This window comes from Ovis canadensis, chromosome 3 (genome assembly GCF_042477335.2).
Source record: "Ovis canadensis isolate MfBH-ARS-UI-01 breed Bighorn chromosome 3, ARS-UI_OviCan_v2, whole genome shotgun sequence".
Lineage (NCBI taxonomy): Eukaryota > Metazoa > Chordata > Mammalia > Artiodactyla > Bovidae > Ovis > Ovis canadensis.
Genome location: NC_091247.1, coordinates 157,072,439 through 157,098,550, shown reverse-complemented (window position 1 = coordinate 157,098,550; position 26,112 = coordinate 157,072,439). Strand labels below are relative to the sequence as shown.

General features: G+C 40.5%; 1 protein-coding gene across 1 annotated transcript in view; it reads left to right on the top strand.

Annotated features, from left to right (window-relative positions):
* Window positions 1-26,112, top strand: part of RAP1B (RAP1B, member of RAS oncogene family) — a 100,041-nt gene that overhangs the window by 4,964 nt on the left and 68,965 nt on the right. The window contains exon 2 of the mRNA XM_069584690.1: window positions 2,810-2,889. The gene's annotated coding sequence lies outside the window, so the exon portion shown is untranslated. The remainder of the gene's footprint in view (window positions 1-2,809; window positions 2,890-26,112) is intronic.

Here is a 26,112-nt window from a genome sequence, read left to right as displayed (position 1 = left end):
TGATCTTAGACTTCTCAGCCTCCAAAACTGTGGGGCCTCCCTGGTGGTCCAGTGGCTAAGACTCAAGCTCCCAATGCAGGGGGTCCAGGTTCCATCTCTGGTCAGGGAACTAGATCCCGTGTGCCACAACTAAGACCCAGTTCGGTCAAATATGTCTGTTTTTGGACTTCCCTCGTAACTCAATCGGTAAAGAATCTGCCTGCAATGCAGGGGACCCAGATTCAATTCCTGAGTCGGGACTATCTCCTGGAGAAGGAAATGGCAATCCACTCCAGTATTCTTGCCTGGAAAATCCCATGGACAGAAGAGCTTGGCGGGCTACAGTCCATGGGGTTGCAAGAATCAGACATGACTTAGCGACCACCACCACCGCCACCATATAAACCACTCCAGCTAGCTGTACTTTTGTTAGCAACCTGAACAAAGACAGTCCCAACATTTTACAGAGTACCATGATAGCCAAGCCCTCATTTGATCCTTCTGATGAAAGATACATGGGATGGGTGTTATTTTTTTTCTCATTTTATATAAAGAAATCAAGGGTCCAAGCAATGAAGGGATTTGCTCAAGGTCACATCAAGAAAGAAAGAAGTATAGCCAGGGTTTAATGACAGGCTTTCCGCTTGAGATAACTTGCCCTTTTCCACTCTTCATGGATTCATTCGACAAGTATTTGTTGTGATGTCACCTTTGCACTGAGCACCATTCCAGAGCTGAAGCTACCTCAGGCAAAGCAATGCCTCTGCCCTCATGGAGCTTAATTTAAACTACACTGAGGTGAGGTGAAGTCGCTCAGTCATGTCCCGACTCTTTGCGACCTTGTAGATTGTAGCCTACCAGGCTCCTCTGTCCATGGAATTTTCCAGGCAAGAGTACTGGAGTGGGTTGCCATTTCCTTCTCCAGAGGATCTTCCCAACCCAGGGATGGAACCCAGGTCTCCCACATTGTAGGCAGACGCTTTACTGTCTGAGCCAAACTACATTAGATTTATCCAAATTAAATTAATTCTTGAAGTGAAGTGAAGTGAAATTGCTCAGTCATGTCTGACTCTTTGCAATCCCATGGACTGTAGCCTACCAGGCTCCTCTGTCCATGGAATTCTCCAGGCAAGAATACTGGAGTGGGTTGCCATTTCCTTCTCCAGAGGATCTTCCCGACCCAGGGATCGAACCCAGGTCTCCTGTATTGCAGGCAGACGCTTTACCGTCTGAGCTACCAGGGAAGCCATTCTTACATAAAAACAAATAAGTGACTTGCTGTGCTAAGACTTATAAGTGCTATGAAAAAAATAATGAAGCAGGGAAAGGGATTAATGAAAATGACTGGATAGGGGTGAAAGAGGAGGCTTTTTAAAATAGCATCATCCTGGAAGACCTCTCTTGAGCAGAGACCTCAATCTGGGGAGGGAGTTAGTGATGCAAATATCCAGAGAAACAGCATTCCAGGCAGAGGGAACAGTGAGGACAAAGGCCCTGAGGTGGGTGTGTGCTTGGGGGGTGAGAGAACAGCGTGTTCATGGAACACTGATTTTACTGGTGGTTATTAGGTGTTAGCTGACAGAAGCTTTCTGTGGTTCAGTAACTTTCAGAACCTCTGGGTAAAGCAGAACTTCTAAGAGCCTCCAGCCTATGCAGGCACCCTGCAAATCTTCCCTGAGCCAGAGGCAGTGTGTGGCATTGCACAATGTTGTTCAACCATGGAAACCTTTCTTCAAGGAGTATCTCAGGGGATTCTTCCTCCACAGAACACTCTGGAAAATGCTGCACCACACCCTGATTTTACTGGAAAGAGGAAGCTGGGCTCGGAGTTAGAGCTTCAGGCATGGCGTGAAGCCTTTAGAGTCCACCCGCAGAGGCACCAAGATCACAGCAGGCAGAGGCTAGCTCCTCTTATCCACAGGGGTGAATGTTCAGCTCATCCTGAGTTCTGTCAACTATCTGAAAACACTCTTGGTTCTTATTTCCTGTTTGAACCTCTGGTGTTTCTCATGCTTTAACCCTGGTTAGCTGATTCCCAGCCCTGCTGGCCTTCCTCGGGGCTCTCATTTGGGGAAATAGGAACAGGGCAGAAGAGGAACGGTGTAGAAATCTGCTGAGATGATGCTTCCCCTCGGGTCGGAGGTGGGAGGCAGGGCAGGGGGGATTTCCAGTGTCCTGCACCAAGTGTGCAGGAGGGTGGCCTCCCAACAGCCCATGGCAGGAATTCCTCTCAGCTCCATCATGGGCTCTGAGCTCTGACTGCCTGGGACACATCCAGCAGCCATGCAGGTGGGCAGCGCTGCAGCAGGAAGGCTCCGTATGGCAGGAAAACTGCCCACTGTGAAGAACACTGATCGCTGCCTCACTTGGGAAGTATTCCCAAGCCCTCTGCAAGCTGTGAAGCCAGGAAATGAATGGGAAGCAGCTGGAGTGGGCCAGGACAGCCTGGAGAGAGAGAAAGAGGGCCAAGCAGGGGCCAGACCCAGGGCGCCCAGCACAGGTCAGCTGGGCCTGCTGCACCAGAGGAGGAAGTGAAGGGGCAGAGGCTGGTCCCCGGGATATCACCCTGCAGGCTTAAATCAAGTCGCATCAGACAAGTGCCAGCAGGAGTCATCTGTTGGCTTAAAAAAAACAAAACTGTATAACTAGACCTTGATTCCAGATGTTGCTTACTCTTAAAAGGCATAAAGTGTAAGTGCTCAAGTGTAAATACCAAATGAATTCTTTCTTTGAGGACTTTCAAAGGAATCTTGCAAAAGATCTGACCACAGATTAACAAATACATTCCACGTAAACTTAGAATTTTTTTCATTATGATGGCTTGTCACAGGAGTTAAGAAGTTGACTCAGGACTATGATCCATGCACAACTGAGAAATCCTACTGAAAACTGCAAATGCCAGATGCCCAGGTCAGAATTTGTGAGCATTTTCTCTTTATGTGATGTAACAGATAATGTTAAAAATAAAATCTGTTGTAGCTTTTATTGTGTTGAGAGCTTGTGAGGCAGCAGACGCCTCACACGCAGCGTTTAAAAATTTTTTGTTGAAGGACAGTCGATTTACAATGTTGCCAGTTTCAGGTGTATAGCAAAGTGATTCAGGTATGTGTATATATGCATATATATTCTTTTTCAGATTCTTTTCCATTATAAATTATTACAAGATATTGAATATAGTTCCCTGTGCTATACAGAAAATCCTCATTTATCTATTTCTCTATGGAAGTGTGTATCTGTTAATCCCAAACTCTTAATTTATACCTCCCCACCTTTTCCTTTGGTAACCATAAGATTGTTTTCTATGTCTGTGAGTCTGTTTCTGTTTTGTGAATAAGTTCATTGTATCATTTTTAGATTTCACACGTAAGTAATGATATGATTTTTAAAAACATGATATTTGTCTTTATCTGATTTACTTCACTTAGTATGATCATCTCTAGGTCCATCCATGTTTCTGCAAATGGTATTATTTCATTCTTTTTTACAGTGGAGTAATAGTTCACTGTATACACACACACACACACACACACACACACACCTCATGTTCTTTATCCATTCATCTGTCAATGGACACTTAGGTTGCTTCCATGTCTTGGTTATTGTAAACAGTGCTGCTATGAACATAGGGGTGCATGTATCTTATTGAATTATAGTTCTGACTTTGTATATGCCCAGGAGTGGGATTGCTGGATCATTTGGTAACTCTATTTTTAGTTTTTTGAGGAACCTCCATACTGTTTTCCATGGTGGCTAAACCAACTGACATTCCTAACAGTGTAGGAAGTTTCCCTTTTCTCCATACTCTCTCCAGTGCTTATTATTTATGGTCTTTTTTTTATGATGGCCATTCTAACCAGTCACACATAGCACTGTTAATGCTTACAATAAGCTAGCATTACTAAGCATGTTTTACAAATGAAGAAACTGAGGTTCAGAAAGGTTAAGTAACACATCCAATGCCACAAGTTTAATTAAGTGGTTCATCTAGGGTGCAGACCCCACTCTCTTGAACTGGAAAGTCTCTCTTCCTTGTATCACCTACTGTTTGTGTTATCACATCAGTAGCACCGTAAGGTAGTTAGAACTGAGAATGTGACGTCCAAGAGATGATTAAATTACTTCCTAGCACAACCATCCATCTACCAGCAATTTTCCACCAGGCTTCCCTGGTGGCTCAGAGGTTAAAGAGTCTGCCTGCAATGTGGGAGACCTGGGTTCGATCCCTGGGTCGGGAAGATCCCCCTGGAGAAGGAAATGGCACCCCACTCCAGTACTCTTGCCTGGAGAAGCCCATGGACGGAGGAGCCTGGTAGGCTGCAGTCCATGGGGTTGCAAAGAGTCGGACAGGACTGAGTGACTTCACTTTCTTTCTTTGACAGAATTAGAAGAAAAGCGCTAGATTAAAAAATTATTGTACTACAAGATAAATCAGATCTAAATTGGACTGATTTGACTGCTCTGTCACCAACATGCCAGTAGTTTTAGGTCCTCACGGGAAGCTGCTGTCTTAGATTTCCCTGCAAGATATTAAAAGCAGTTCAGCCATGGTCGCTACCTTGCCAGCTTCTGGGAAACTTGGTGTTCTTATCATTCTCCTCTACTCCTCAAACTGTTCTTTCTCTGAATACCCTTTCAGAAGCAGGTAAAAAAATGCAAGCACATAACTTATCAAATTGGACTCTATGGAAATCTCATGGATTTTATGGAGATCTATGGAAATCTCATGGATTTTATGGAGATCATGTGAAAATCTCATGGATCCTCATATCCTTGATCGCTTAGGTAATCACTTTTTTTCTGTCCCTGTAATATATGCTTCCAGAGCTCACTCATGTTTTTAACTAAATCCTGTTTGTTTAATTTGCTATTATTTTAATAAAGTATTCAATTATTCAATTCATAAGCCTACTACTGTGTGCCAGCTACATGTTCCCAGAGAAAATTAAGGAGAAGGGATTGGTTCCCATCAAACAATTAGCCATTGAAGTTGTCTTTACATTTTGTTCTTATTAAGAAGGCTGTGCATTTATACATTTTTTTATCTACATATTATTGCAATACACAACCAGAGCCAGAAATAGTGCCTAAACTCTCAACCACAGTTATCATTTGGCTAGTATGTAATAGGTAACCCCAGGGTTACCTAGGTTGTCCAATTTCAGTTTGTCCAAGTGATATGTGTAAAAAAAGAGAAGAGAAAATATGCTTTATGTGAATATAATCTGCACACTGATATTCATGATCATGTCTTAGAAAGAGTACCATGTTATACAAAACACTTTTCATAGTTTTTATTAACAGTCTCTATTCCCATGCTATGTCCATAGATTGAAAAGATCTACAGTTGAAAGAGAAATTGAGGGAAAATTTAATTCATTTACATAAAACTACCAAGAAAGTTAATAACAGTGTGCAGTGTGGAATCTAGTTCAATTTAAGTTCAACATTAAAGTTACTGCATAAAAATTCTTTGTAGTAAAATAAGCTTTAATTTTAAGGGGCTTTGTAGCCATTCTTGTAATCATTCAAGGTCAAAAGCAAAAAGAGCAGAAAAAGAACAAAGCTTGCCCCTGTTTGCAAAAACAGTAGCAAATTTCCTTTCAATCTTTTCCCTACTTCAATTATCAGAGACCAAGTCTTTCCCAGCCTGGTGGTGGTTTAGTCACTAAGTCGTGTCTGACTCTTATGACCCAATAGACTGTAGACTGCCAGGCCCCTCTGTCCATGGGGTTCACCAGGCAAGAATACTGCCATTTCCTTCTCCATTCTCAGCCCACTTTTAAGCAACTATATCTATTCTTATCTGCCTACCACCTGAATGACTGCAGCTTTAAATAATTTATTTTAGCATTTACACCCAAAGCAACATTCATTTTATGGATAGGTGGAGTTAGTGCTATAATCTGAAGACAGAAGAATAACTTCCTTTTGGCCTTAATAACCTGAACTGTGAAATTCTTCTATGAAAAAATTTGTTTCTTTGGGCAAAGATATTGCCTCCTATTAAAACATGAATATTCACTTTTTATCATGCATTGGAATAAACTTGAATCACTTTGGATAATTTATTCAAAGACGGATTTCTGAGCCCCATGTCTAGAATTTCCCATTCTTTAGGGTCAGTTCAGTTCAGTCGCTCAGTCGTGTCTGACTCTGCGACCCCATGAATCGCAGCACGCCAGGCCTCCCTGTTCATCACCATCTCCTGGAGTTCACTCAGACTCACGTCCATTGAGTCCGTGATGCCATCCAGCTATCTCATCCTCGGTCATCCTTCTCTTCTTTAGGGTAGAGGGCCCAATTTTGCATTTCTCACAAGTCCTTGGTGATGCTGATGCTCTTTGTCTAGGGACCACACTTTGAGAACTTGGTATATCAGTTCTGAACATCTGGGGTGATACCACAGCTGTTGCCATCAGGGGGAAATAAGATATAAATCTGGGACCACAAGCATACATAGGCTATATGCCCAGCTCTAAGAAACAAAATGTCATGGACCGGGTAGATGTAAAAGAAACTAAGAAGCAGCAGCAAAAAAAAAAAGAATAAGAAACACTGCAGGCACAATGAGAGAAAGTACTTGTGAGAAAAATATCACCTCTTATAATTTACAATTTGGATGCTTGATTAAGCAGTTTATAAGAAGTAAATAGCATTCCTGGTATTAAACTTGAGAATACTATCACTGTTTAGGGTCCACACATTAATTGCATTTGTGTTTTGCTGAAAGAGGGCACTCCCAGGTTAAACAGGGGAGAGTAAACTGTGTAGGCGTGTGCTTGGCAGTGCTGGGATAATCAAAAGGTGAAGAATGCTTCTTGAAATCATGGCTAGCTAATGGTTATACTTTGATAGTTTTAGTCCTTTCTCTTTTTTTATTTTTATATATGTATGTATGTATGTATGTATGTACATATGTATGTATGTACATATATATGTATATATATATTGGTTCCAACTTCTCCCTAATTGCCTTTCCTCAAATATCACTTCAGTAGCTAATGGTTATACTTTGATAGTTTTAGTCCTTTCTCTTTTTTTATTTTTATATATGTATGTATGTATGTATGTACATATGTATGTATGTACATATATATGTATATATATATTGGTTCCAACTTCTCCCTAATTGCCTTTCCTCAAATATCACTTCAGTCCTCTAAAAACATAGAACTATATTTTAGTTATATGAGAACTAAAAACATAACTATTTCTAGGGATATCATTTGGTCATCAATCTTTTCTTTGTATTTATTCTTGAAATTTCTCAGAGGTAAAAAAAAAAAAAGACACATTCTTTTCTCTTTTAGAGTTCCTTGTCTCATTAAAATAGAAAAAAATACCTGAACAAGGTTACAAAAATTACATAAATGTTAACATTTGGCAATGTCATACTTTTAACACTCTTTGCACCTCACCCACCCACAGAACAATGTGATAGTCACAAGATAATTGCAAGATTTACTCTAAAGCAATAATTCATGGGAATGTAATCCAGTGATAAGATACACATTTAACATTGTAGAATGCATCTGGCAATGAGACTCTACATGTGACTACATTTGGCAGTGGTATAACAAAAATCCAAATTTAATATTATTTGTGAATATGACTGTCCCCAGCCATAATAAGACCTTATTCCTTATGAGGGAAAAAAAAGTATTTGACAATGTGCTTTCTTCTAGAACAAGGAAGAAAAGGGCATATTTGTATGTTGGATTTCCAATTTGACCATTCAAATCTCAGAAAAGGGGAGCTTAAATCTGAGTTCCTTTGAAAGCATCATCCTATCAAGAAGAATTCATTATGCAGCATGCAGTTGTTTCTCCCACACTGTCCAGCCCAATGATTTAAACACTTAAAACAAAAGAAGACTTTACCATGCCAGTTATGTCAATGGCAGAGTACAAGTGTATTCATATTATTCATTTATCAAATGTTACAATAATGGCAACACAAAAATTTAATAACCTAACTTTATCTTTCTTAAATTATTAAAATATTATAGAAATATGGCTTAAAATAAACTGCCTATGAGGCATTCTTCTAAGAGGAAAAAAATTGTACAAATATTTATGGCTCCAGATAATTTTCAGTATATTTGCCAGTTGAAACATATCATGATTCTACCTGATTATATAAATTTGAGCCTCACTCTTAAGCAATGGTTTCTTTAATTTTAAAATATGGTGAACAAATGATTTTTCATCCTAGCTTTGATATTGTCAAAGTCAACCTATCACCACGTTTATCTGTCTGTTTATAAAATGTATGGTTCATTTTTCTTCAACCTTTCAGCTCCACTAGAAATGCTGGGCAACAGAAAAGAATGAGTTTATGACTCAACCAGCTTATTAGGCTACTCTTCGCAGTGACTGTAAATGCTGCTGTCAGTCTCATTTTTATGGTGCTAATAAACGAAGGTAACCTGTACAAAGGAGTTAGTTAAATGATCCAAAATACCATTGCTCAACACTGGAGATGCATTAATTTGTAGTCCTATAATTGGAAAACAGGATATGAAGGCTTTAGGGACTGACTGGCCAGCTGGTCAACCAAATAGAGTACCATTATTACAGGAAAAGGAAATGTCATACAGCTCTTCCCTGAGTATATCACAGGATTTATTTTGCAAATCCTTTTCTTTTTTATTGGTTCATTTGCAGATTTTATTTGCTTTAGTTCAGTTCAGTTCAGTTCAGTAGCTCAGTCGTGTCTGACTCTTTGCAACCCCATGAATTGCAGCATGCCAGGCCTCCCTGTCTATCACCATCTCCCAGAGTTCACTCAGACTCACGTCCATCGAGTCCGTGATGCTATCCAGCCATCTCATCCTGGGTCGTCCCCTTCTCCTCCTGCCCCCATCTCTCCCAGCATCAGAGTCTTTTCCAATGAGTCAACTCTTCACATGAGGTGTCCAAAGTACTGGAGCTTCAGCTTTAGCATCATTCCTTCCAAAGAAATCCCAGGGTTGATCTCCGTCAGAATGGACTGGTTGGATCTCCTTGCAGTCCAAGGGACTCTCAAGAGTCTTCTCCAACACCACAGTTCAAAAGCATCAATTCTTCAGCGCTCAGCCTTCTTCACAGTCCAACCCTCACATCCATACATGACCACAGGAAAAACCATAGCCTTGACTAGACGGACCTTAGTCGGCAAAGTAATGTCTCTGCTCTTGAATATACTATCTAGGTTGGTCCTAACTTTTCTTCCAAGAATTAAGCATCTTTTAATTTCATGGCTGCAGTCACCATCTGCAGTGATTTTGGAGCCCAAAAAAATAAAGTCTGACACTGTTTCTACTGTTTCCCCATCTATTTCCCATGAAGTAATGGGACTAGATGCCATGATCTTCATTTTCTGAATGTTGAGCTTTAAGCCAACTTCATCACTCTCTTCTTTCACTTTCATCAAGAGGCTTTTTAGCTCCTCTTCACTTTCTGCCATAAGGGTGATGTCATCTTATTTGCTTTAGCTTCTAATTAAAACGTGCTTTACAATGACTGTGTCTTTTCTGGAAATTATTTGTATTCATTTCTATAGGACAGTTTCTCTTCTTAGTAATATGAAGTGATGTTTGTGGTCACTTTGGAAAGTAGCACAGTCAATGAGATTGCCATTAATTCAATAACACAATGAAATATAGGGGGACTTTAGTTCTATGCATTTCCTTCTCGTAACATTATTTGATGTTCTATGAGCACATTGTTTCAAGTAGTTGTATAAACCATATCATAATGGCACCCCACTCCACTACTCTTGCCTGGAAAATCCCATGGATGGAGGAGCCTGGTGGGCTGCAGTCCATGGGATCACGAAGAGTTGGACACGACTGAGCGACTTTACTTTCACTTTTCACTTTCATGCATTGGAGAAGGAAATGGCAACCCACTCCAGTGTTCTTGCCTGTAGAATCTCAGGGACAGGGGAGCCTGGTGGGCTGCTGTCTATGGGGTCGCACAGAGTCGGACATGACTGAAGCGACTTAGCAGCAGCAGCAGCATACAAATTGAAATACAAAAACATAGAAAACATGAGATGTATGGAAAGAGTAACATGGAAACTTACATTACCATATGTAAAATAGATAATCAATGGGAACTAAGATCACGGCATCCGGTCCCATCACTTCTTGGGAAATAGATGGGGAAACAGTGGAAACAGTGTCAGACTTTATTTTTTGGGCTCCAAAATCACTGCAGATAGTGATTGCAGCCATGAAATTGAAAGATGCTTACTCCTTGAAAGGAAAGTTATGACCAATCTAGATAGCATATTCAAAAGCAAAGACATTACTTTGCCAACAAAAGTCCATCTAGTCAAGGCTATGGTTTTTCCTGTGGTCATGTATGAATGTGAGAGTTGGACTGTGAAGAAAGCTGAGCACCAAAGAATTGATGCTTTTGAACTGTGATGTTGGAGAAGACTCTTGAGAGTCCCTTGGACTGCAAGGAGATCCAACCAGTCCATTGTAAAGGAGATCAGTCCTGGGTGTTCATTGGAAGGGCTAAAGCTAAAGCTGAAACTCCAATACTTTGGATACCTCATGCGAAGAGTTGACTCACTGGAAAAGACTCTGGTGCTGGGAGGGATTGGGAGCAGGAGGAGAAGGGGACGACAGAGGATGAGATGGCTGGATGGCATCACCGACTTGATAGACATGAGTTTGAGTAAACTCCGGGAGTTGGCGATGGACAGGGAGGCCTGGCGTGCTGCAATTTATGGGGTTGCAAAGAGTCAGACACAACTGAGCGACTGAACTGAATGGGAACTTGCTGTATGGCTCATGAAACTCTGTATCAACCTAGGGGGATGGGATGGGGAGGGAGATGGGAGGGAGTTTCAAAAGGGAGAGGATATTTGTATACCTATGGCTGATTCACGTTGAGGTTTGACAGAAAACAGCAAAATTCTGTAAAGCAATTATCCTTCACTAAAAAATTAATAAATTTTTTTGAAAAAACAAAAAACAAAATGTGTTGGGGAATCAAAATCTATATTTAGGGGTTAAAGAAAAATTTCAGTAAAATTACAAAAATAATATTGAGACATGATTTAACAGAGTTACTGTCAGGTGAGGCATTATTCCACATTAAGTGATTATACCAAAACCAAAAATACCATCGAGAACACATTTGATAGATGGAAAACTCATTCAAGAGTCCCCCCCCCCAAAAAAAAAACAGTAAAAAAAAATACAGATCCAGTGGCTAAGACTCCACACTCCCAATGCATGGGGCCTGGGTTCGATCCCCAGTCAGAAAACTATGATCCCACATGCCCACAGCTAAAGAGCCAACACATGGCAACAAAGATCCCACGTGTCACAACAAAGAACCCAGCACAGTCCAAAAAAAAAAAAAATTGTACATGTAACCACATCTAGACCTCAACAAAAATGAACATATATTATTACATAGAAATCTGTAAGGTTAAAAAATAAATTTAGGCTAATTATTTTTGAAAGTGAGAGGAACCTTATTTTCAAAAATCCTGAATTAAAATTAAGTTTTTACTGTGGGAAAGATCTAGCTTTGTGTAAGAGAGTGTATTCAAGTAAATAAAGGTGTGGGAAAAACATATTTTCATCATCCTGTGACCAAAAGTATAAAGACAGAGGGACTGTCCTGAAGAAGACTTTTTTTTAACGGTGAGGACCGAAGAAAAAAATAGGTCAAAGAAAAGATCATGATAAGCTTTCTGAACTATCAGAAGATTTCCATAGTCAACCCAACCAGGATCCTCCCAGTGATAAATCAGAAACATTGCTTATTGACACAAAATTCTCTGCTTCACAAGAGAGGCTTTTTTAATTTTGAGTAGGAATCTGCTGTGGCTAAATCAAACCAGATAAAGTAAATTCTAAACATCAGGCTATGAAATGTTGAAGACTCTTCACACTCTAGAAATAATTTCTGTGTGTTTCTAAGAATTCACAGGAGAAAACTTAAGACTATAAGATTTTCCTAATGATGCTCTTTCAGGATATCCATGCATACGTGTATGCTAAGTAGATTCAGAAATATTTGACTCTTTGCGACCCTACGGACTATAGCCCGCCAGGCTCCTGTCTATGGGATTCTCCGGGCAAGAACACTGGAGTGGGCTGCCATGCCCTCCTCTGAACCCACATGTCCTGCGTCTACCTGCATTGGCAGGCGGGTTCTTTACCACTAACAGCACCTGGGAAGTCCCCATTTAGAACATCAGTTCAGTCGCTCAGTCGTGTCGAACTCTTCGCGACCCCATGAATCGCAGCATGCCAAGCCTCCCTGTCCATCACCATCTCCCAGAGTTCACTCAGACTCACATCCATTGAGTCCGTGATGCCATCCAGCCATCACATCCTGGGTCGTCCCCTTCTCCTCCTGCCCCCAATCCCTCCCAGCATCACAGTCTTTTCCAATGAGTCAACTCTTTGCATGAGGTGTCCAAAGTACTGAAGCTTCAGCTTCAGCATCATTCCTTCCAAAGAAATCCCAGGGTTGATCTCCTTCAGACATGCACTTTATTTCTGAGTCTCCAAGAAACTTTGCCAAATGTGGCTGTCACATTCCATCCCTGGTGGAATTCCTAATTCTGTCTCTCATTTCTACTATGCAGCCATAATTGAGAACAAATAGAATGGAAAATAAACCTGAAGCCCATTCACAGTAATAATGAATGCCTTGATCTCCAGGAGAGCACTATCAACAAGCATTCCCAGACATGCAAGGGAAAAGGACCCCACCTTTTAGATTCTTTTCTCTCTAGGATTAAGCTTAATGATAAGATTTCCCTTACCCAAACGCTACACTACCCAGGCTACCTCAAGCAGTTGGAAACTATGACATAGGAGTACCTCGGCCATCCTTGTTGAAAAGGAAATTTTGTTTGAAGACATTTTCTTACTGGCCTCATCCCAGCTCTGCTGCTGCTGCTAAGTCACTTCAGTCGTGTCTGACTTGGTGCAACCACATAGACGGCAGCCCACCAGGCTCCCCCGTCCCTGGGATTCTCCAGGCAAGAACACTGGAGTGGGTTGCCATTTCCTTCTCCAGTGCATGAAAGGGAAAGGTGAAAGTGAAGTCGCTCAGTCGTGTCCAACTTTTAGTGACCCCCTGGACTGCAGCCTACCAGGCTCCTCCGTCCATAGCATTTTCCAGGCAAGAGTACTGGAGTGGGGTGCCATTGCCTTCTCCGCATCCCAGCTCAAGGACCCTTTATTAGCCACTGTGTGATGCTGCTTCCACAAGGGAGGTAGGTAGATGAAACCAGTTGAAACCCAATCAAATCTAGAAAAGAATTGTACAATTGTAATGTATTAAATAAGGATTTCATGATCTGAGCCACAATCAGCTCCTGGTCTTGTTTTGGTTGACTGTATAAAGCTTCTCCATCTTTGGCTGCAGAGAATATAATCAATCTGATTTCAGTGTTGACCATCTGGTGATGTCCATGTGTAGAGTCTTCTCCTGTGTTGTTGGAAGAGGGTGTTTGCTATGACCAGTGCATTTTCTTGGCAAAACTCTATTAGTCTTTGCCCTGCTTCATTCTGCATTCCAAGACCAAATTTGCCTGTTACTCCAGGTGTTTCTTGACTTCCTACTTTTGCATTCCAGTCCCCTATAATGAAAAGGACATCTTCTTTGGGTGTTAGTTCTAAAAGGTCTTGTAGGTCTTCATAGAACCATTCAACTTCAGCTTCTTCAGCATTACTGGTTGGGAGATAGACTTGGATTACCATGTTATTGAATGGTTCGCCTTGGAGATGAACAGAGACCATTTTGTCATTTTTGAGATTGCATCCAAGTACTGCATTCCAGACTCTTTTGTTGACCATGATGGCTACTCCATTTCTTCTGAGGGATTCCTGCCCGCAGTAGTATATATAATGGTCATCTGAGTTAAATTCACCCATTCCAGTCCATTTTAGTTCGCTGATTCCTAGAATGTCGATGTTCACTCTTGCCATCTATTGTTTGATCACTTCCAATTTGCCTTGATTCATGGACCCCCATGGAAAAGAAACGCAAACAAGCAAAATGGCTGTCTGGGGAGGCCCTACAAATAGCTGTGAAAAGAAGAGAAGCGAAAAGCAAAGGAGAAAAGGAAAGATATAAGCATCTGAATGCAGAGTTCCAAAGAATAGCAAGAAGAGATAAAAAAAGCCTTCTTCAGCGATCAATGCAAAGAAATAGAGGAAAAGAACAGAATGGGAAAGACTAGAGATCTCTTCAAGGAAATTAGAGATACCAAGGGAACATTTCATGCAAAGATGGGCTCAATAACGGACAGAAATGGTATGGACCTAACAGAAGCAGGAGATATTAAGAAGAGGTGGCAAGAATACACAGAAGAACTGTACAAAAAAGATCTTCAAGACCAAGATAATCACAATGGTGTGATCACCCACCTAGAGCCAGACATCCTGGAATGTGAAGTCAAATGGGCCTTAGAAAGCATCACTACGAACAAAGCTAGTGAAGGTGATGGAATTCCAGTTGAGCTATTTCAAATCCTGAAAGATGATTCTGTGAAAGTGCTGCTCTCAATATGCCAGCAAATTTGGAAAAGTCAGCAGTGGCCACAGGACTGGAAGAGGTCAGTTTTCATTCCAATCCCAAAGAAAGGCAATGCCAAAGAATGCTCAAACTACCACACAATTGCACTCATCTCACATGCTAGTAAAGCAATGCTCAAAATTCTCCAAGCCAGGCTTCAGCAATAGGTGAACCGTGAACTTCCAGATGTTCAAGCTGGTTTTAGAAAAGGCAGAGGAACCAGAGATCAAATTGCCAACATCCGCTGGATCATGGAAAAAGCAAGAGAGTTCCAGAAAAACATGTATTTCTGCTTTATTGACTATGCCAAAGCTTTTGACTGTGTGGATCACAATAAACTGTGGAAAATTCTGAGAGAGATGGGAATACCAGACCACCTGACCTGCCTCTTGAGAAATCTGTGTGCAGGCCAGGAAGCAACAGTTAGAACTGGACATGGAACAACAGACTGGTTCCAAATAGGAAAAGGAGTACGTCAAGGCTGTATATTGTCACCCTGCTTATTTAACTTATATGCAGAGTACATCATGAGAAACACTGGGCTGGAAGAAACACAAGATGGAATCAAGATTGCCAGGAGAAATATCAATAACCTCAGATATGCAGATGACACCACCCTTATGGCAGAAAGTGAAGAGGAAATAAAAAGCCTCTTGATGAAAGTGAAAGAGGAGAGTGAAAAAGTTGGCTTAAGGCTCAACATTCAGAAAATGAAGATCATGGTATCTGGTCCCATCACTTCATGGGAAATTGATGGGGAAACAGTGGAAACAGTGTCAGACTTTATTTTTTTGGGCTCCAAAGTCACCGCAGATGGTGACTGCAGCCATGAAATTAAAAGACGCTTACTCCTTGGAAGAAAAGTTATGACCAACCTAGATAGCATATTCAAAAGCAGAGACATTATTTTGCCAACTAAGGTCCGTCTAATCAAGGTTATGGTTTTTCCAATAGTCATGTATGGCTGTGAGAGTTGGACTGTGAAGAAGGCTGAGTGCTGAAGAATTGATGCTTTTGAACTGTGGTGTTGGAGAAGACTCTTGAGAGTCGCTCAGACTGCAAGGAGATCCAACCAGTCCATTCTGAAGGAGATCAACCCTGGGATTTCTTTGGAAGGAATGATGCTAAAGCTGAAACTCCAATACTTTGGCCATCTCATGAGAAGAGTTGACTCATTGGAAAAGACTGTGATGCTGGGAGGGATTGGGGGCAGGAGAAGAAGGGGACGACCCAGGATGAGATGGCTGGATGGCATCACTGACTCAATGGATGTGAGTGTGAGTGAACTCCAGGAGATGGTGATGGACAGAGAGGCCTGGCGTGCTGCGACTCATGGGGTCGCAAAGAGTCAGACACGACTGAGCGACTGAACTGAACTGAATGTATTAAAATGTAGCATTACTTCCCCATAATTTGTTAATTATGCTGATCTAGATTGACATGATAAATATTACAAAAACAAAAACTGCAGAGGTCTCTATAATTTTTAAGACTTTAAAAGGAACTTGAGACTAAAGAGGTTGAGAACCTTCTCTTAGGGTAAAACAAAGCAGGTTTTAGAGAGAAAGATCTCCTCACTGCCCCATTGCCCTCTAGTATTCCCTTCTCTCCTACCTTCACACAAAGCCCTGCCAATCTGTAGAAATGTCAACCTAGTCCTTCCATCCCCTGGCCTTCTTTGTCTGCTTCTCCTATATACTACTCAGTGGAAGGTCATGGCTCTATTACAGAGGAAGTGCTGCATTATCAAACAGAGAACCTGCCCTTCTCAGAAGCTGCTCTGATCTGCAGCAACAAAAGTATTTTCTCTCTCTAATGAATACATTTTTCTCCCACAATATTTTTGGAATTATTAAGAACTGTGGCCATTTTTCTATGATTCTAGCCCATTCTTACTTTTGTGCATCTTTGTTGCATTAGCATGGCTGTTCAAGCAGAAAGATATCTACCGGGACATCTCCTAGTCAATAACATTTCATTAGATCAACACCATGCACCTGTTGAACTTTAATCACTGTGATTTTGTCATATGCATAAATATGTTCAAATGAGTAAGTTGCTCTAGTCCTGATTAATGAGTAAAGAGAAATGTATACTTATGAGCAAATTATATCCTTAATGAAACATCCACATGCTTAACTTGCATTTAATGCTAATGCAAATGCTTTAAGTTACTTGCTACAAATATATGTGTTGATACATGAATGTTTCCTGTGCTTTCTTCCTATTCATTTAATTCATATTTGAGTAAAGTGAATTTCCTCTGGTCTAATTATATTATGTTGCATTGAGATTGTTTCATTTCTAAGACTTGCAGCCAGTACTTTGGGACCTCACATAACAATTTTCATGTCACAGGTGCACATTCTGACAGACACTGGATTGACAGTTGGCCCATAATAGCAATATATACCAACATTGCTTCTCTTCATATGTCGTAAAGGCAAAAGCTCTATTTCTTAGATTCTTGAAGCTAGATGTGTGTGTGTGTGTTTAGTCACATCCAGCTCTTTGCGACCCCAAGGACTGTAGCTTGCCAGGCCTCTCTAGAGAAATTTCCAGGCAAGAATACATGAGTAGGTTGTCATTTCCCACTCCAGGGAATCTTTTCCACCAGGGATTGAACCGGCCCCTCCTGCATTGCAGGCAGATTCCTCACCATTGCACCACCTAGGAAGCTACTTGAAACTAGGGTTCTGGGTTAACTGAGGCTCTACCAGTTAGATCCAATTGTGTGCGAATTGGTTTTGGAATGGAGTTAAGTGAGGCCAGAAAGAGCATGGGGCACCATTTAGGTGTGGATCATGCTGGATCTGATATAGGTGGCAGCTGTGTAATGCTGGAGTTAAGCCCTCAAGCAAGACTGCTGATTTTACAGATGGTTTCTTGATCATGGCAGGAACAGCAGTGCAATCCTCTGGGAGCTTTGATAGTTGTTGGTGGAAACTAGGCCCATGCTATTCTTCACCTTCTTATCCCCAGTGCTTTTGTAGGCCTTTTAAAATCCTTCTGCTGTTAGAGTTGACCCTGTCCTCTCAACAGTGACCAAGCCTTGCATTTAAGGCCTTGTTTATCATACATGATATTATCACTGAAAATCACTTTCTTTACCCTTGTCACAATTATAGGACATGTAGCTGGCATCATTTAATGGTTCCATGACACAACCATTTAATTTCCACCTGGACTTAGAAAATGCATTATCAGAAGTTGACAGGTCAATATAGAGATGGGATTGTTTCTTTGCTCAGGGTTTCAGGTATGGCTGGTTTGCTGGGGGATCTGCTACACTTACTCTTCTCTGATTATAGCTTCAGGCATCCTGCAGGTACAACATACCTTGCATGTATGCAATCCTTTTATAGTTAGTTGTAAAAATGCTTTCGCAAACATTGCCTCAGTTAAATTTCACAACAAACAGGAAGCACCAGGAAAAGAATGGTCACTGCTAAGTAGCTTCAGTCGTGTCCGACTCTGTGCGACCCCATAGATGGCAGCTCACCAGGCTTCCCCGTCCCTGGGATTCTCCAGGCAAGAGCACCGGAGTGGGGTGCCATTGCCTTCTCCAATGCATGAAAGTAAAAAGTGAAAGTGAAGTCGCTCAGTTGTGTCCGACTCTTAGCGACCCCATGGACTGCAGCCTATCAGGCTCCTCTGTCCATGGATTTTCCAGGCAAGAGGACCGGAGCGGGGTGCCATCGCCTTCTCCGGAATGATCACATCCGCATTTTAAAATAAAAGATTAAACCTTTCAGGAAGTTCAGTCATTTGTTGAAGGTGTTGCAGATACAAAGTGGATGCAGGGATAGGACCCAGGGCATTTGTCTGCTAGTTCGATGCTCTTTCTCTGAATATGGGTATACTTAAGGCCCCATGTATATAATGTCATCATAGCTGCCACCTAATATCCACTCTCTTTTCTCCCTTAGAAATGAAATTCCAGTTTAATTGGAGCCAACAAGACACCTTGTTATAAGATTACATTTCTCATACTGCCTTAAACCTGCATGGGACCGTGTGACTAAGCTCTGGTCAATGAAATATGAGTAGAAATGTTGAATGGCTTACTTATTGAGAAGGCTGCTAAAAAGAAGCTAAGTTGGCTGAGAGAAGAACTTTTTATCTTTCTGTCTGAAAATTTTTCTTTAGATTTTATTAGTATTTCCAGGTTTCTCTCCTTGGCCCTCTCTTAGTGGTATTCACTCAACCAGGGCCATCTCACATACCCCTGGTTTTGGTGCCCATCACTTTACATAGAGTCAACCCCTAGTCCTGTGCCTCTCACCAGGCAATTCCTCTGAGCTTTGAGCCTGCATTTCTAACCGCTTCCTTGGATATTTTCAGGCACCTCAATCCAAGATGTCCCAAATTGAACATCTTTCTCCTCAAACCCTTTTTGCTACTTGAATGCAAATGTGGTGGCAAGAACATCTGCATTGAATCATAAAACTAGACATTGCTTGGTAAGAATGGAGTAGTAAAAAGAGGGAGACTGGGACGGTAACTTTATAGAGATGTACTGCTCCTAGACTTCTTACCTCCGGACTTTTTTATACACAAGAGAAAATATGATAAATATCTATTTTGTTTAAGCTACTGTGATTTGGCATTTCCAGTTATATGCAGCAGATCTTAATCCTAATTGATACCTATAATTTTCCCAAATTGTTTCTATTTTAGGGTTATAGTCTTTTAAGTAGATGCTTTTTCCAATGAGTAATCAGAGAATGGGGTGATTTTCTCAAGATAATAGCCATTCCCAAGTTCAGAGACAACCTCTGGATATATTGTCAGATACATATTAAATTTGGAAAAGTAAAAGCTAGATTCTCCTGTAGGCATCTTGAAGAATAAGGACTTAAACTGCATAGCATATTATACATACTACGTATTCCCCTCAATCTTGGTACAGGAGGACTTCTGCAGAAATCCACAATCTACCTGAATCCATTACTTTACTAGCGTGTGAGATGAGTGCAATTGTATGGTAGTTTGAGCATTCTTTAGCATTGCTTTTCTTTGGGATTGGAATGAAAACTGACCTTTTCCAGTCCTGTGGCCACTGCTGACTTTTCCAAATTTGCTGGCATATTGAGAGCAGCACTTTCACAGCATCATCTTTCAGGATTTGAAATAGCTCAACTGGAATTCCATCACCTTCACTAGCTTTGTTCGTAGTGATGCTTTCTAAGGCCCACTTGACTTCACATTCCAGGATGTCTGGCTCTAGGTGAGTGATCACACCATCGTGATTATCTTGGTCTTGAAGATCTTTTTTGTACAGTTCTTCTGTGTATTCTTGCCACCTCTTCTTAATATCTCCTGCTTCTGTTAGGTCCATACCATTTCTGTCCTTTATTGAGCCCATCTTTGCATGAAATGTTCCCTTGGTATCTCTAATTTTCTTAAAGAGATCTCTAGTCTTTCCCATTCTATTGAACTGTGGTGTTGGAAAAGACTCTTGAGAGTCCCTTGGACTGCAAGGAAGTCCAACCAGTCCATTCTAAAGGAGATCAGTCCTGGGTGTTCTTTGGAAGGAATGATGCTAAAGCTGAAACTCCAGTACTTTGGCCACCTCATGGGAAGAGTTGACTCATTGGAAAAGACTCTGATGCTGGGAGGGATTGGGGGCAGGAGGAGAAGGGGACAACAGAGGATGAGATGACTTGATGGCATCACTGACTCAATGGACGTGAGTTTGAATGAACTCCGGGAGTTGGTGATGGACAAGGTGGCCTGGTGTGCTGCAATTCATGGGGTCGCAAAGAGTCGGACACGACTGAGCGACTGAACTGAACCTGAATTCATGCCTGATATACTGTAGATAGAAACACAGTATATCTTGTTTGGCTATTGACTACTGGGGCCTGTTCACATCCCTGGCCATGGGCTGGTTGGTCTTCCTTATGTTCAAGAGTTCTGACTCAGACCTGTTAGACTGAGGGTCAGTCATCCTTGTTGAAAGCTAGAAAGGTAAATGAGGCTCTCTGGATACCACACAGGGAGTTTGGCTTATAGGCTACGTTTGACCAAAGCACCCTCAGGTATGACTCCCTGTGCTATTTAGTAAATCTTTGCTGCTTTTCTATTGGGTATATAATAGTTTGTATCTCTTAATTTCATACTCCTCATTTGTCCCTCCCCACCTTCCTGCTCCCCTTTGGTAACCATAAGTTTGTTTCTATGTCTGTGAGTCTGTTTCTGTTTTGTATATAGATGGATTTGTACTATTTTTTCGAGTCCACATATAAGTGATATTATATAGTATTTGTCTTTGTCTGACTTCTTTTACTAAGCATTATTTGCTCTAGGTCCATACATATTGCTACAAATGGCAATATTTCATTCATTTTTATGGCTGACAATATTCCATTATATATATATGCTACATCTTCTTAAGTCAATCATCTTTTGCTAGGCATTTGGGTTGCCTCTGTTTTTGGCTATTATAAATAGTGATGCTATGAACACTGGGGTACATGTATCTTTTCTAATTAAAGTTTTCAATTTTCCTGGATATATACCCAGAAGTGGAATTGCTGGATCATATGATAGTTCTATTTTTAGATTTTTAAGTAACTTCCACAATATTTTCCCTAATGGTTGCACCAATTTATATCCCTACATTTATGAGGGTTCCCTTTCTCTAGTGGAGCCCTTTTAGGAAAATATTTCCAAATCTATGAAATTAAAGTAATAAGATTATAAGCCAATAACATCAAAGTACAATTATCAACAAATTTTTTAATATTATATTAAGATATGTGCTTCCTTATTAAAACATTCAATTTTAAAATGTATAATAATATCTGGCAATTACTGTGACTTTAGAGACAGGTATAAATGATATTTTGTGACATTGGTAATAGCAGTAATGTAATGACTGAAGCGACTTAGCAGCAGCAGCAGCAAAGGGAAAATACCTATGATTTCTAAGACAGAATCACAGGTATTATCAATGGGTAATATTAATACTACTGTAGTTTGTGGTCTGCCTTCATAAGGGAAGAAAATTCTAAATTTCAGCCAGAGATTAGTGAAAATAAATATATGTTTTGATTTTCTTTTTTTTTCCAATCAAGTCTACTTAATTCTAAACAGATACCTTGGGGATCTATGATTCCCAGGTTAAGAACCCTACTTTAAATCATGAAAAAATCCTCATGACTTCTGCATTTCATTAGAGACCGCACAGGAGTTCTGGTTTATAAGACAGTTTTGAACACTTGACAGGATTGGTCCTGGATTTTAGCTCCTTTCACAGTTCAAGAACCTTGTGAAAGCTGTCATATATGGATATCTGATTCTAGTCACTGTCATCCAGGGAAGCCTGCATTGTACCTTAATTCCATTGCAAATAACGAATGACATCAGATTGCAGTGATAGGGCAGTGCATGGTGGTAGTGGTTTATTCACTAAGTCATGTCTGACTCTAGCCTGCCAGGCTCCTCATCCATGGGATTATCCAGGCAAGAATACTGGAGCGGGCTCCCATTTCCTTCTCCAGGGGATCTTCCCTACCCAGTGTATGGATTAAAGGAAAAATGAACTACCAGCTAGCCCCTGAGGATCTCTCTGAGGGTGCATTGAGACTCAGGAAAATGGCTGTGTATTCAGTTTGGAAAGATTCTGTTTTGGCTGATCTGCAGATAAAAGACTTTCTTTGAGGTATCCTTCTGAACATTAAAATCAAATATGAAACTAAGAAAAATAGTAAAAATCACATTCTTTAAAAAATTCCCCATAAACATTAAGCTCGCCCCAAAATCCAATTTAGTGAAAGAAAATTCTGCCATGAAGTGGTACTTCGTAAGAACAGTTCAAGAAGCGGTTGTAGTATCTTTGTCTACTGTTAAAGAGACACACCCAAGTAAAAGATGATGAAGTGCTCATCACACACACACATAAAAAAATACTTGAAGTTTTTTCAAAAATATAGGAAATTTTAAAAGATAGCCTTGGTGTTTATAAAAATGGACACTAACCCAGCCTTAACAAAATTTTGGAAGCCTAAATTTCAGTAAACTCAGTGAAATTACGAAAAACCAAGAGAAACTATTTCTCACTTAAAATATAGTTTTAAGTGGAACAAAACTTGAGGATAAAATTGTCTTTTAGTAAAAGATGTATTTTGTTGAGATAATGTATCATTAATTGCATTAATAGAGGCAGAAACATACAGAAAATATATAAATGTGCCCTGACAATTCTAAACACAGAAATGTACCACACAAGGCCAGATTTAGAGTCAGTTTAGCTCAGTTCAGTTCAGTTCAGTTTCTCAGTCGTGTCTAACTCTTTGTGACCCCATTGACTGCAGCATGCCAGGCTTCCCTGTCTATCACAACTCCCAGAGTTTACTCAAACTCATGTCCATTGCATCAGTCATGCCATCTCACCATCTCATCCTGTGTCATCCCCTTCTCCTCCTGCCTTCAATCTTTCCCAGCATCAGGGTCTTTTCAAATCAGCCAGTTCTTCACATCAGGTGGCTAAAGTATTGGAGTTTCAGCTTTAGCATCAGTCCTTCCAGTGAATATTCAGGACTGATTTCTTTTATGATTGACTAGTTGGATCTCCTTGCAGTCCAAGGGACTCTCAAGAGTCTTCTCCAACACCACAGCTCAAAAGCATCAATTCTTGGTGCTCAGCTTTCTTTATAGTCCAACTCTCACTTCCATACATGACTACTGGAAAAACCATAGCTTTGACTAGACAGACCTTTGCTGGCAAATTAATGTCTCTGCTTTTTAATATGCCATCTAGGTTGGTCATAACTTTTCTTCCAAGGAGCAAGTGTCTTTTAATTTCATAGCTTCAGTCACCATCTGCAGTGATTTTGGAGCCCTAAAAAATAAAGACTGTCACTGTTTCCCCATCTATCTGCCATGAAATGATGGGACCAGAGGCCATGATCTTAGTTTCTGAATGTTGAGTTTAAAGCCAACTTTGTCACTCTCCTCTTTTACCTTCATCAAGAGGCTCTTTAGTTCTTCTTCACTTTCTGCCATAAGGGTGGTGTCATCTGCATATCTGAGGGTATTGATATTTCTCCTGGCTATCTTGATTCCAGTTTGTGCTTCACCCAGCCCAGCATTTCTCATGATGTACTCTGCATATAAGTTAAATAAGTAGGGTGACAATATATACCCTTGATGCACTCCTTTATTTATTTGGAACCAGTCTGTTGTTCCATGTCCAGTTCTAACTGTTACCTCCTGACCTGCATACAGATTTCTCAAGAGGCAGGTCAGGTGGTCTGCTATTCCCATCTCTTGAAGAATTTTCCACAGTTTGTTATGGTCCACACAATAAAAGGCTTTGGCATAATCAATAAAGCAGAAGTAGATATTTTTCGGGAATGCTCTTGCTTTTTTGATGATCCAATGGATGTTGGCAATTTGATCTCTGGTTCCTCTGCCTTTTCTAAATCCAACTTGAACATCTGGAAGTTCGCAGTTCACGTACTGTTGAAGCCTGGCTTGGTGAATTTTGAGCATTACTTTACTAGTGTGTGAGATGAGTGCAATTGTGTGGTAGTTTGAGCATTCTTTGGCATTGCCTTTCTTTGGGATTGGAATGAAAACTGTCCTCTTCCAGTCCTGTGGCCACTGCTGAGTTTTCCAAATTTACTGGTATATTGAGTGCTTCACTTTCACAGCATCATCTTTTAGGATTTGAAATAGCTCAACTGGAATTCCATCACCTCCACTAGCTTTGTTCATAGTGATGCTTCCTAAGGCCCACTTGACTTCGCATTCCAAGATGTCTGACTCTAGGTGAGTGATCACACCATCGTGATTATCTGGGTTGTGAAGATCTTTTTTGTATAGTTCTTCTGTGTATTCTTGCCGTCTCTTCTTAATATCTCCTGCTTCTGTCAGGTCCATACCATTTCTGTCCTTTATCATGCCCATCTTTGCTTGAAATTTTACCTTGGTATGTCTAATTTTCTTGAAGAGATCTCTAGTCTTTCCCATTCTATTGTTTTCCTTTATTTCTTTGCATTGATCACTGAGGAAGGCTTTCTTATCTCTCCTTGCTATTCTTTGGAACTCTGTATTCAAATGGGTATATCTTTCCTTTTCACATTTGCCTTTCACTTCTCTTCTTTTCTCAGCTACGTGTAAGGCCTCCTCATACAACCACTTTGCCTTTTTGCATTTCTTTTCCTTGGGGATGGTCTTGATTGCTGCCTCCTGTACAATGTCATGAACCTCCGTCCGTAGTTCTTCAGGCACTCTATCAGATCTAATCCCTTGAGTCTATTTGTCACTTTCACTGTATAATCATAAGGGGTTTGATTTAGGTCATACTTGAATGGTCTAGTGGTTTTCCCTACTTTCTTCAATTTAAGTCTGAATTTGGCAATCAGGAGCTCATGGTTTGTGCCAGTCAGCTCCCAGTCTTGTTTTTGCTGACTGTATAGAACTTCTCCATCTTTGGCTGCAAAGACTATAATCAGTCTGATTTCAGTATTGACCATCTGGTGATGTCCATGTGTAGAGTCTTCTCTTGTGTTGTTGGAAGAGAGTGTTTGCTATGATCAGGTCATTAGAGTCAGAGAAACCTATTGTAAATCTTTCCTCTACCACATATTTAACTGTATGAGCTTGGGTAACTTTCTTAGCCAATCTGATCCTCAGTTTCCTGATCCTCAAGAACAACAATTGTACCTGTCTCTAGAGTTGTGTGGAGAATTAAGTAAGTAAATAACTTTAATGCCTAGAAGCATGCTTGGTATATTCTAAGCATTATATCTTTTATCATCAAAAAAGTCTTGTGAGTATTAAATGTAATAATAATTCTAAAGTTCTTGACATAGTGTCTGACATATACTTAGGGCTCAGTAAATGATAGTTTGTATTAGATAGTTTGTGTCAAAAAAATAGTAGAAGCATTAATGTTGGCATTTAATAATTTTGGAATTAGTATTGGCACCAGCATTAACAAAATATTAGGATTAGTAAGGGCATTTGTATTGGTTTGGATTTCGGTATTGGTATCAGCATATGATGTTATCCCAGAACAAACACCTACCAGGTTGTGGAGCCCCTCCTTAAGATGCTGTTGTTCTGAGGAACTCCTTTCCTATCTTGCATCAAAGAAGATGAGGGCTGGGACCCACCATCTTTCTTTGGGCATATTTTAGAAATGGATTCCAAATCAACAATTCCATGGCTACATACAGCCATGGCCATAGACTCCATGCCATTGTTTTGGGGTTCAGACAATAGGGCCATGTAATACTAATAATACATCTCTCTCAATAAATCCTGCTGACAAGGAACTAAACATACCTGAGTCAGTCACTGCCTTTGGTCCCTACAGCCACAAGACCAGCTCTGAAAAGACTAGCTGTTTTTGTGCTCAAGCTGGGCTCATTAAGAAAGGGTTCAACAGTTCAATGATTTCTTAATTTGTTCATGGTGAAAATTTTTTTTCCATAAAGTCCTATTGTCTGGAATGCCTTAGAAATAAGATCTTAAAGTTAGCTATATTTCCTGGACACAGAGATGATCCTAGACTCCATCCGTAAATCATCAATCAACTGTAACAGGGTATTGAGGAGTGTCCTAGTTTCCATGC